Source organism: Neopsephotus bourkii, unplaced genomic scaffold, assembly GCF_033783945.1.
Source record: "Neopsephotus bourkii isolate Nb327-2 ecotype Australia unplaced genomic scaffold, CSIRO-AGI_Nbou_v1 NB_991, whole genome shotgun sequence".
In the NCBI taxonomy this organism is placed as follows: Eukaryota; Metazoa; Chordata; class Aves; order Psittaciformes; family Psittacidae; genus Neopsephotus; species Neopsephotus bourkii.
Window position 1 is genome coordinate 1,344,538 of NW_026901483.1, and position 13,530 is coordinate 1,358,067.

General features: G+C 36.6%; 1 long non-coding RNA gene across 2 annotated transcripts; it reads left to right on the forward strand.

The window, feature by feature from the left end:
• Nucleotides 1–3,071: 3,071 nt before the first annotated feature.
• On the forward strand, nucleotides 3,072–4,399 carry LOC133215600 (uncharacterized). Of its 2 annotated transcripts, none has more exons than XR_009726418.1 (3): nucleotides 3,072–3,185; nucleotides 3,791–3,913; nucleotides 4,053–4,399. It is a non-coding gene; the product is annotated as an uncharacterized LOC133215600 (long non-coding RNA). The 2 variants fall into 2 exon arrangements; XR_009726417.1 differs by lacking the exon at nucleotides 3,072–3,185 and adding an exon at nucleotides 3,598–3,671.
• Nucleotides 4,400–13,530: the final 9,131 nt, after the last annotated feature.

The window sequence follows — 13,530 nt, forward strand, 5'->3', positions numbered from 1 at the left end:
TAAATGTCAAGATTACAGGTCTGATCCAAATGTAATGAAGCCATTCATTAGAGTGATTCCTGCACAGGACTTTCCCCATGACATTTCTGCTACATTTGCCATACCTGCACTTTTGCTGACATACTACTTACTGCTCCAGATCAGTAAAATGGACAGAAAGCTAAGGAACATTCAGGAACATTAAACTTGTTTCTGACACATCGCATGTAGCCTTATTCTACATCACTCATTACATCTCAGATTACATTACATCACATCAAACAGCTAGAAACCGAAAGAATAGTACATGACACAATACATTTGTCACATAATGTGATGCGATTTAAAATTTCACCAAAAATTTTCCACAGACTACTATCAAATCAGACTGTAGTTAATATATCCAAATTGAATTTGGCACAGAGGGCATGAAAGTAAGACTAGAATGATTCTGTGCATGCATTATATATACATAACCCTGTACATAATGTAATCATGTTGAGGTAGAGATGAAGATTTTCTTGCTTGAAACTGGCAGACTTGTGCAGCTGATAACCTGCTTTTTTATTTGCACATATATATTTTAATAGACATCTACAGTGGATGCTTTTTTCTTCAAACACAGGACTGAAAATAAACTTTGTCATTTCTTTAATCATCAGATGCTCTTAAAATACAACATTTGTAGGTAATGGCAGGTGTTTTAGCGAGAACAGGCTAATAGTTTTTTTTTTTTATTTAAATAGTGCCACCTGTCATTCTTGATGTTTCCAAACAGTTTCCTAGGTATACTTCTTAATATCCTGTTCTGCTACAAAGGACATTCTATTACAATTGCACACAAACTCCAGTAAGTATCTTAATCAGTAGTGCAAATTTCTAAACAGCAAGCCTACCCAATTAATCTTACTGACATGGCACATAGCCAAACTCAGCTAAACATTTAGAGGTTTTTGTGAAAATGTCTAAATGCCCACCAAAAAAAAAAAAAAACAAAAAAAAACAAAAACCCACAACAACCAAGAAAAACAACAACAACAAAAAAAAAACAACTGCAAAACCTAGGTAGCAGAATGATATTAAAAAAAAAAAAACAAAAAATAAATCTATTTATGTCATGAACATCATGAACAAAGCCCAGAAACTACAGATAAGCAAAAAAAAAAAAAAAAAAGTGAACATTTTTAAGTGGTGAAAATTTTCCCTTGCAACTGTTTTAGATCTGTTCTCAAAAAATACCCTTAGTGCAGTACAAAATGTTTTCCGTGTTGAAATCTCAAATGTGTGGCGACTGTCTAATCAAGGTAAAAATCAAGTTAATTCAGACAGCAGTATCTTTAACACACATGACAGTGATGCGACATGCCTGTGTCAAAGGACAGTAAAAGAAATCATAAACTGTACTTTCCCTAAGCAAAAGACCCAGTGCATCACCCAGAAATACAAATGGAATATTCATGTTCTAAAGTAAAAGTTGCTCGATCTGCCATGATGTCTCCTTAAAGTAACTCCTCCTTAATTAACAAAAATTACATGCAACTTCTACCTTAAAATATGGTTAGAATGAACTATCTGTTTCAATAAAATTGTCAAAAGATTGCCATAAGCAAGCAACAGTGGGAAGAAGCAGTGACATTTGAAGGCTCAGTATGGTCTGCTATTTTTAAGGGGGCATTCTTTGTACATGCTGTGCTAGCATTATGTTAAAGTTAGACTGCACGATTGCTACCTTGGGCTAGCATCAAAATAAAAAAAGTCACCCATCTCATGGCATTATTCTTTATAAATTAAGGAAGTCGAGTGAGGATTGTAAATTTTCATTTTTAATGCATTAAGCCATACACACTAATGAACTCAGCAAGTTAAATGTGACAGGTTATTCTCCTTGGTTTATCAAGGCATTTATGCATATGCACAGGCACACAATATGAACTTTGCAGATCAACATCTTCACCGAATATATTTCCACTGTGATTAAAGCAAAGTGAAAACCATACAGAGAAAATAAAGTGCTGTAATTTATAGTCCACAGCAAGGAAGCAGACAGCAAAAGAAACACCTTTATTTTTCTGGAAGTAAAAGCCCTTCTACTACAGTAACGACTGCCAGAAATAAGATTTAACCTGTGTCTCTTCTGTCCTCATCCTTATGGTGGACAGGAGAGAGGGATCACTTAACTACTGTCCTAAAGCAACCAACTGCGTCTGGTTCATAAGTTGAAGTGATACGTATCACAGAACAGAAAGGTGACCCTGGACAACTGAAATGATTCATCCTCATAAAGCAAGGCAGAAGCAACCTCTGTAAAATGCTTATTTAGTCCGACCGCAAGTACTGCAGTGACAGACTCCATTATTTCCCCCAGCAATGTATTCTAGGACACAACTATTTCCACAACTGGAATATTTTTCCTCAAGTCTAACCTAAATCTTCCCTGATGCAGTTTAATTCCATTATTCCTTATCCTGTCCCCAGAAGCAATGGAAAACAGATTATTCCTTTTCTCTCTGAAACAATTTGGAGACACTTGACCACTCATCAGTCTCCCCCACCCCTCACTCTGACTGAACAATTAAATCTCTTCCACCCAGCAGATTTCCCGAGCCTCCCACGATCCTTGCCCTCACCTCTCGGTGAATGCTACTGCAGGACATCCTAAATTCAGGTGAAACACAAGACAAACCAAGTTTGTTTCGTGTGCGAGTTACAAACCAGGCTCCTGTTCGCACATGGCGGCGGGCCGCCTTTTCACACCTTAGCGTGGGCTATTAACTCTCAATCCACACCTGAAACAACCTCCGCATGGAACACACCACTTGTGGCTGGCTCGTATTTACACAGGAAAGGTTCCTTCCTACCTGCACAGGCACAGACGGCAGCGCTCTGGTAGCCGGGGGCCGCGCACCGCCCGAGGACGAAGCAGGCGTCAACCGGCCGCGACCGGTTGCAGGCGGCTGCAGCCTAACGGCAGCGGCGCGTGCACGCTAGAACTGCCCCGCGCGCAGGGGCGAAGGGGGCGCGAGGAGACGGGAGGCAAGGAGGGAGGAAGCGCGGAAGCATGGCGAGTGTGCGGGGCTGCGGCGGGCGCCCGCGCTGAGGTGAGGACCGCGGCCAGATCCCACCAGGCTGGGGATAGACAGAGGCACGGGTTTGGGAAGCCGGAGGAGAAGCAATTGGTTAAATAGAGACAGAGAAAGGAGGGAAAAGTGTGCTTATTTAAATGGTTGAGTTGCTGGGGGGGGGGGGGGCTGGTGGTGGTGGTGCGTGTGTGTGTTATTGTTTTGGGGGTTTGTTTTGTTTGGTTGGGTTTTTTACAATACCAGGTAACTGATCAGAAGAACGTGTTAATCTCCAATAAATCAAATTCACTCAAAAATCTCCAAGTCAAAGGCCGTTCTACCCATGGCGCTACCCACATGGAATACTTTCCATTTCTCCCCTCAGAGCTACATCCTACTCTTTTCCAAACCACCTCTGCAAATTCTTAAGATCCTTTTGCACTTTTATCACACCAGAAACCTAAAAGCACAATATCATTTTTAGGAACAGAATCCAAAATTATCAGTTTATTTTCTGAGTGAGTTGAAAGAAAGAAGGTCTATGGGCACCAAGAATATCTAAGTTTATACTGGTACATTGCAGTGTCTGAAATACTTTTAAGTCTTGCACACACAGAATGCTATACAGATTAGGTAAGGATTGTATTTATACTGTACTTACCCAACACTGTAATTATTTAAGTTTTATTCTGAAGTGTTCTAGAGAGCCATTACTGAAGGTTATTTTTTCCACTTGATTTATCACACTGTAGATGCTGCCACACTTAGGAACAAGAGTGCCATGACCACAGCAGCACCCGCCCTTCCACAACCCAGCCTGTTACACTCCATAAACACCGTATTCACTCTGAACTGCTCAAGATGAACTTGGAAAGGTGAGAGATTAAACACAGTCTCAACAATTTATCATGTGTTTGTGAAATTGAGTACACAGAAATTAAGAAGTCAGCAGGAATTACAAGTATATTCATTAATATCAGCAACAACACACAAACATTTCTCTAATCATTGCAGAGTAAGATGGGACTTGGTGTACCCCGGAGCAACACCCTTGCGCACCACCACAAGCTCGGGGGAGCACTGCACCATACAAACCAGTAGTGACACCTTGTGTGCAAATAAGACATTAATCTGCTTGATTGGGGAATAGGTTGAGGAAAGCATTTCTTTCTGATATGCTTAAACAAAGAAAAAGTTTCCTGTGAGAAGAAACACATAAGAAGTATTTACTAAAAAAGTACATGCACCACAACAGGTAAAAAATAGCCACCATACTGGGCTGTACAAACAGCCTGTTGGGATTTTCCAAGGGTGCCCTTGTAGAAAGAAGTGAAGTATGTTTAAAGATACACTGCATCAATAAAGACAACGACTTGTAGCTGATTTCTCAAACTGGCTTTCTCTTTGACACTAGGCGAACTCCTGACCATCAGTACTCGTGGTTTCTCAGTGTAAGCCAGAGAAGCATTTTCCCAGTCATCTAAGTAAACCATCTGAATAATACCAGGCAATTTTTAATCAAACAATTATTTGTGGATACACATTTCAGCAGTTTTAGTAATATTTACCTATAATAATATTTACCTACCTCATAGGGATGCTGCTTAATTTAAGCAGTCGGTTAACGTTTTAATGATACTTTCAAAACACAAAAGTCTAGTATGATGACACAGCTAAGGTTCATAAATGATGCTATTGTTCCTTAGATTAATAATATCTTCATAAAAGATGCCCTGTGAAAAACTGCAGACTGCTTTTGTGCTGTATTTCAAATAGCAACAAAACCATTATAATTAGAAATCTTCCTGGTTTTCAATGCTCCTTATAAACAGTTTTTAGTTTCACCTAAATTAATTTTCTTTCTCATTTGAAAGAACTGTGAGGAATACTCAAGAGAGAATGAAAGTGAGAAAGAGCACTGCTAGTCACATCATTTCTCAGTACTCTCTAGCTCTGTACTGAAAATGTACTTCAGTGCTTCAGGAGCTGTGAAAATTCAAGCTGTGATCATACAGGCTAGAAGGAGAGGGGGCTGACAAAGAGGGAGGTGTTGCTTTTGTTACATATTTTACTTTAACATAATACATAGTTGCCAATATGAAAAAATTACATATACTTCTCATTCTGTGTTAGAATGTGCCACATTATATCAGTGTGCCTCGTTACATAAAGAAATAAGTGATGTGCCACCCACATCTTTTTTTTTTTTTTTAACTTTTGTTTATGATTTAAACCAATAATCACACTAAACATTTGGAAATAAATTAAGCCTTTTCAGACTGATTAAATTGGCTGAATGCTTTAAACATGTGACTCCAGCAGATCTAATCATCCCAGGATAGTCTGAGAGTTAATCATGCAAATGTCTTCAGATATTTCAATTTGCAAAGCTGTGTTTGTAGCATGCACTCTTCCAAAGCATCTGTATTCTGTGGTACGAATTGCAACTGTTCAGTGACAGGGCAGCAGAAAAAGTTATGAACTAGAAAAACACTTAAGCTAAATAAAGCAATTCAATTACAAAGTTTTGATCAGAAGAACATAATAAAATTTGCCAGAAACTCTACACAACTGTAAGAGGTATGGGCCTATTGGCTCCAATTAGAAGGGACTAAGGAATACAGAATGGTTCCAAAACCAAACTTATCACAGTATCACAGTATGTTAAGAGATTGGAAGGGACCTCAAAAGATCATCTAGTCCAATCCCCCTGCCGGAGCAGGAACACCTAGATAAGGTCACACAGGAACATGTCCAGGCGGGTTTTGAATGTCTCCAGAGAAGAAGACTCCACAACCTCCCTGGGCAGCCTGTTCCAGTGTTCTGTCACCCTCACTGAGAAGAAGTTTCTTCTCAAGTTTAAGTGGAACCTCTTGTGTTCCAGTTTGTACCCATTGCCCCTTGTCCTATCATTGTTTGCCACTGTATCCCACAACTTCACTGCTCGTGCACGTACATTTGAGCTTACTACATGTACTTTGTGGAATTCAATTTTTCTGTGCGTACGGCACACTCTTTTTTGGAGATGGGCAACTTCCACCAAATATGAGTCATCTACTACTCACAGTAATCCTTTTTCTCTACCTTACTTTCTGTGTGAAGGAGAATTTCCAGATGAATTAGGTGAATCACGTATTCCATCTTCAGAGAAAACTATTTTATTTGCAGCAGAATCTGAACTTTTCCTACCACATCCCCTTTCCTGTCTCTGGGATGACTGGAAAAGACTACATCTAAATCACATAATTTGAGGTTGCAGCTGATCTTCTTTAAAGCTTTGATTCATTAGAGCAGCTGGAAAAGGACAGAATATCATAGAAGAAAAAAACAGTTTTATAAAGTTAACCCAATCACTAAGAATTTTTATACTTTACCTGTTCCCTGATGAAGCATTTAATTCGCATTAAAATATGTTATGGCTATTACTAAGACATAAGTCTAACTTTATATACTGCCTGAGTTCTATTCCTTGATTAACCCACCTAACACTGTTAAAACAAGTAAGGGTAATGAAAACAAAGGAGCTCAATCCAGAAAATAAACTTTAGAAATAAGTCTCCAAAAACCTTAAAAAACAGTTCCCCAAGTTTTAAATCCTGCCCTGTAATCAACTGGAAAAAACAGTTTTAGTTCAGCTGTGTAACATGTTCAGCTTTTTAAAATGCAGCCAAATAATCAGAATTACAGACAGCAGATCAGTGAAGATAACTAGAATCCATTTTGTGGAGACAACAAGGATCAAAAGACAGCTTAAAGTTTCACAACTCTTGCGTGCCACCAAAAGATGTCAGCAATATCTTGTTGGTTTATAAATGGATAAAATTGATCTGATTTACCTAACTAAGAAGAGCATCAGTTATGAAGAGCATTCTACAAAACAGTGAAACATAACTGACTGATAAGACTTTTGTGAGATGAAATCCTGGAAACAGTAAGGAATAGAATTGGCTGGAGTTACAACTGAGATACTTCACACTATGTGTAAAATTTAAACCAGTTAGTTTGATATAACTGTGAAGAAATAGAAGATGAATCTAGGTCTTAATGATGAGAATCCCAGAGCCAGTTTGTTTCTTCTGATGCTTTCTTCCTACACTCAGGAAGAGCCTTCTTCAATGACATTAAGGTTATGATGGAAAAATGATTCCAATAGAGGTCTATAGAGATTTTGTTAATATGCCTTTATGATGTGATATTATGACGGCAATTCAATTTCATTGCAGGCCTAATGAGACCGTGTTACAATGTCAAAATGAAAGGAAACTATATTAATCAAGTTATACTACCCTGAGAGAAAGAAAAACCTAAAGAAATTAACCCCATTAAAAACTATTTTAAAACAACATTAAGATTTAGTGAATTCAGAATTGCTATGCTTTTGTTGGTTTAGTGCTTCAGGTAGAAGCTAAATTTGGCACTGATTTACAACTCATTAAGTATATTGACATCAGGGGAATCGGTGAAAGTTTTGAGGAAACACAGAACAAAACTTAAGGCAAGTACTGTGGTTACGTAAAGCATTGGGGACAGCCTGTTTAGTCCTACTGCTAAAATCTTTTTTTCCCTTCAGCAGAACCAGAATTTTGATTTTTCTCACTTAGAAAAGGTGGCAATTTGGCCAGCGTTTAAGAATCTTAAGTTCTTGTAGCTCGTTTTTCTTGATATCACCATATTTGAATTTCTACTGTAAAATTAGATCACCAAAACTGCAACAGTGAACACAGTTCAAGTGGAAAATTCCTATAGACTCTATTAGAAACAATTATTACATTGACAACAATAAAGTAAGAGCTAATACATGCTGTTTAGGTCCTAACTGGTCAAAACTGCGGCTAATAGAACATGCCACGACCGATGAACAACCTTTGCTAACTATATCTTTGGAATCGCCCATAAGGGCCGCTAAGTCAAAGTTATGAAAACTGTCATAAACCCATTTGAAATATTCAAATGCCTGTATTAAAAGAAAAACTATATAAATATTTTAATAAATTTTTTTTTTTTTTTTTTTTTTGCAACACAGACCTTTTCATGTGAGTCTTGGTTGTGATAAAATATTCATTTGAGTGTTTATTAAGAATCTTTGTCCATTCCAAGGTGAAGTTTCCTATTAAGTGTATAACTTAGAGCATTAATGAGAGTTCCAGAAGGAGCAGCATGTGTATTCCATTTAAAATGTGCCACCGTAATTTTCCAGACCATATGGTAATGGCAATATGAAGTTCTGCTCTCTGTAAAAACTGCCACCCACCTGAACAGGTTATGGACTTTCCACCAGTGCAGCAGGCATTGCAACACCATTTTTATATAATAGGTACTTACCAATTTTCAGCAAGGTAATTAGAAGGTTGGACATTTCAGAATCAGCAAGATATTAGCACCAAACATTTTGGACATGCACCATACCCTAGTTTTCACTGTGCCATCCTTCCTCTTTCAGCTCACATATTGTTCGAAGCAAACCCTGATATTTACATGGCACTATGAAGAAAGATTCACAAACCCACAAAATTCCCATTGATTTTCACCTCTATTACTGTTAAACATGCACTGATGGCACTTTGTCATCACAGTATTAGGGAAAATTGATGGAAGGAAAGTATGGGCCATTCCTAAACTCAAAATCCAGTTGTTTCTGGTTTTGCTTGTCCTTGATTGATACACATAAGTATGCACAGAGAAACTTTTGGAAGATGGCTGGCACATAATATTCTTTTCCCAGCTGTTTACTGTATAATTTGAATAAAATTCCTGCTTCCAACATCATTATTTATTATACATAATATTGTATTTCCTAGAGGCTATATCCCCGTTGTAGGAGGCATTGTACAAATAAGAACAGAAATAGTCCCTGCACAACGATCAGACCCCAGAGGTTTGCTTTATTTCAGTTATTTTTCTCACAGAGCCTGTGCCTAAGGCCTGAAAAAGTTCAGGCTCATATAAGCATTTTCTTGTGTCACTCAGGGTGGGCTTTAAGAAGAAAAATCAAATGCACCAAAAGCAGCTCCTGCCACTTCAAGAAACATAAAATGTTCTTTCTGCAGACACGATATTCACTCATATATCTATCTCATTTACAGAGATATTCTCAGATAATTCATTTAGGTCAGATGTAAATTTACTGTACATTTTGTCAATGTAGTAAATTTCTGTTGCTATTACTAGCCTTAGCAGAGATAAGCTTTAGTTGCACCAGCATTATACTAATTGCATGTTATTTCTAAATTTTCACAAACTTATTCTTGTTGGTGCTATCTGGAAGAGTCATAATGGTTTGCTAATGGATTCACTGAAACCTTATCTGTCTTGCAAAATAATGTTCAGTATAGTGTTAAGTTCTACTGCAAAAATCTCAGGACTACTGTCAACACTGCAATGACAGAAGAGCAATGCAGCACTGAAATTGTAAATAAGATTAGAAAGTAAAACCCTGAAATTCAGGCCATATAAAACATGACCTTTAATACACAAGGTAATTTGTATATATACACTCAGTTTAGACTGATCATTCCGTGAAGAATGTACAAACCAACACAGCATCAAGAGAAATCTACTGGGGAAACATTCAACAAAACATACATTCAAATTTTTCTTGCTGATCAGAAATCAAAATTCTTTGCTGCCTAATTATGTCAAAGAAAATATTTTTTTACGAGGCTATGCATATTTATTTTATCCGTGAACTCTTCTGTGCTGAACTCCCCAGGAGTGAGAAGAGAGAATTTTGTTCCCGTGACCTTGGCCATAATTTTGTTAACTACATAACGACCAAGAGGAACAGTTTCCTTCAGACCATGAATTATATCAGTAAGAAGATACATATCACATATGAGAGTCAACATACTGACATAAACATACTTTTATTTTTATTGCAGTCTAACTATTCACATAGGGATTGCATCAATTTAACTATTTAAATAGTAAAAATCATTAATCTGGCTAAAATACTTACTATGAAAGTTCTTCATACACAAGGCCCATTATAAAGATCACATCTTTTGCTAGCACCCTCCTTTGAGTATTTGATGGATTTGCTATGCAGTTGGCATATTCAAATGGTTATATTCTGGCTTTAGAATAATGTATATGATTTACACTCTTTTTCTGTTTGGTATAATCTGGTTTACAGCTGTAAAACAAAGTCATAAAGTTTTAAAACCAGATACAGTCTCACAGGTCTAAGTAACAAGCTAAAGACAGCTGCACTTAACGCAGTCTAGTTTTATGTTACAAAGATCTTGCTACTCAGTGTGTATATTTAATACATTTATTCATCTTTGCAAGTGCCCAAAGGCTCCACTAAGTAACTGGGGGGAGGGGAGGGGAAAGATACACAGCTTTGCAACACATACAGAATTCTTTCATGTCCATCAATTTTCTTGAAACATACTATTCTGTTTCTTTATAAATACTGATACCAAGATGTTGTAAAAAAAACCAAAACAACGAACAAAAAAAACCAAACAACACCAAACAAAAATAAGCCAACAAAAATCTGATATAGTTATGAGATGGCAAATAGACTTTTACTCTTGTACAGAAGACTCAAATGACTTAACAGGTTTGAATCAACTTCAAATTGTTGGACAGTGTTTATGGACTCAGTCATTGAATCTCATCACTGAATTCTTCAGATGACTTCAGGAAGTGATCAGCAAGAACTTAAGATTCTTAAGCAGTGCTTTTCCCATCTCATAAAGACGGATGAAATGTTCAAAGGTTTTCCATTTCAAAGCAAACTAAATCAAGAATATGCCAAGCTTTTGTATTTATACATCTTCCCCAAAAAGGAATTAGACTAATGAATGTCAACAGCCAAGACTTAAACCTGACTGTCCATATTAGACATTAAGTACTGTAATTTTTAACACATTGTTCACCCATATGAAAACTTCCCTCTTGTCTCAAGGCAGTTTATGGCACTTTAAAAGTTCTTGGTGGAACAGCTTTAAGAAAATCTAAGTATACAATATAAGAAAGATACGTAGTCTGCCTATTTTTTTCATTCCTTCAATGATTTGCTAGGTATAACTTCCCTTTACTAAGCCACACTGATCTTTTCAGTACAACCAGTTTTAATTTTTTAACTGTGCATACAATTACAAATAGCTGATATATATGTAATTCCAAAATTCCTTTCAAAAGATCTGCTACTTTGTCTTTTACTCATGCCAAAGAAAGTCTAAAAGAAAAGACTGCAGACTACAGATTTTTCAAAGATGAAATTCTTTAGAACTCAAGTTAATGCCATCTGGTCCAGGCAATTAACTTTTTCTATTAATACCTAAACTTGACTTTCCCCTGTTTCAGTACTGAAACAACCCTGAGCTCTTCATTAGTAAATACACATGCAAAAGCATAACTTTCTGGCAAGACCTTAGTTGGGTTCATGTCATTTTGCACCTTGATCACCCTGATGACTGTCCATTTACAGTGGCTTTGTAGCTCTCTGAAATTTTCCCTTATTGATATTTTGAAAGAAGTATTGAAAATAATTATGCAAACTCTTTGAAAAATGTTTACCTCTCTTTGCTAATGTCCTGGTTATATCCTTTAGTGCTATTCTTTAGATGGCATTCCAGTTCCTTGAAGCAAAACTTCCTTCTGTAGACCTCCTTATGAAAGTCATGGTAGATTTCTTCACACACACACACACACACACACACACACACACACACACACACTCACTTCCTAGTCTTCTTTGGTACATTGTAATGCAATTATGCTACATTTATCAACATAGTATTTTAAATACCCTACTTACCTCTTGAAAACTTTCTGCCTATTGACTGCCCCTCAACTCTCTTTTTAGCAGGATTTCCCGTTTGTACATAGTTTCCTTTCCTAAAGCTATATATGTGCGGGTGTTTAAAAAAAAAATGTTTCTGTAGGAAGGTTAAATACGAATATGCTATTACTAATGTAAAAAGTAGCTAATTTTGAAGCATTTCTTGGGCAATGATCAACTAAGCCAAGACTGTATCTCCTACGGGTTACCAATCTATGCCATGTGAAGTAGTTACTTATGAAATCTGGAAATTTAATCTGTGCACTGCACCTCCCGTGACATTTCTTGTCTTACCTAATTGAACCTTTTTATTGAGATTCTTTCTCATGGGGTGCGTTCCCCTAACACACTGAACTCGCTACTGCTGTCCTGTTTCACAGCTGTATTACAGACAAATACTGGTTTTCCTGATATGTTAAAGTCTATGTTACCTACTAACATGCTTACATACCTGATTTTTCTTAGTTTTTGTTTGTATTCAACTTTCCATCAATATTCAGTGTTTCCCTTACCTTAGTACTGTAATGTTTCAGTATGTATATTTCTAGCATGCTAGTTTCTAGCATATGTATTACGTTCAGAAGCTGATGTAAATTTAGGTTTTCCAATAGATTCTCTTAGACTCATTTGTTGAAATGTACACATTTGCTTCAAAGAGTGCAGCAACCTTAGTGATGTGCTCTTACATGTACAACAACTTTTCCTCACTCTTCTGTCTATATTTAATTTTAATGCTACTCAATTTAACTTTGATTATTCCTCCTATGTCTACTCCTTTATTTCAAAAAGTTCTCTGTTTCATAAAGAAGCTAATTCATTTTCCACAGAACATATAAATTTCCTCAGCTGTATCTTCAAATGCTGCTTCTCCATCTTTCAGTCTGGCTTCAAAAACTGGGAGGCCATTCCTAACTTGATGTTTACATTTCAACTCCAGCAACTCTTCTACCATTTCCTGTGTTACTGGCACAAATACAAACACAGGTCATTCACTGGTATGTCTGTTCCAACAAGAACAGACTAGGAATATCTACATACATTTCAGTAAAATGTTATTTTGATAACTAACCTGCCAAATACTATCACCACTTAGTGTGAATACTGAAGTATTTTTATATTATTAGAGTTATTTTAATCACTGGCATGCACTGTGTGTTTATATATTTTCCAAATATTGGCAAATCAGTTAAAATAATATAATGCCACTGGGAAAAACATAATTTGCAAAATAAATCTAAGCAATTGATACCAGATGTTCTATTTCTTCAAAATTTGCATTTTCAGTTTTATAATATTTACATTTTTCTTCTGGAAAAATGCTTAAGTAATCATACCTCAAAAGGACAGATTTTTTTAGTTCTTCTGGCTTTGGCAGTATGCCAGTGTAATTCAAAGACAAAACTCAGGTCATATTTACGAAGTCAGTCACACTTACTGGTTTCATGTCCTACCATACAAATACAGTATCTTTAATTTTAGCCATATTTAGTTTTATTTGTGGATCTTCTAGAAGCAGAGATAAACAGTGTATTTTAATGATAGTATTCTGCTAAATCTGAAGCGAAATGGAATCCAGGAACTGATAAGAATCTTTTCCTAGACAGAAGAAAACCTGAATATTCCAGTCATGGTTGTTGGCTGTTTCTTGTTCATCTAGTTTCACCTGAAGGACATAAGTTGTTTCAACTAAAGAACTAAAGA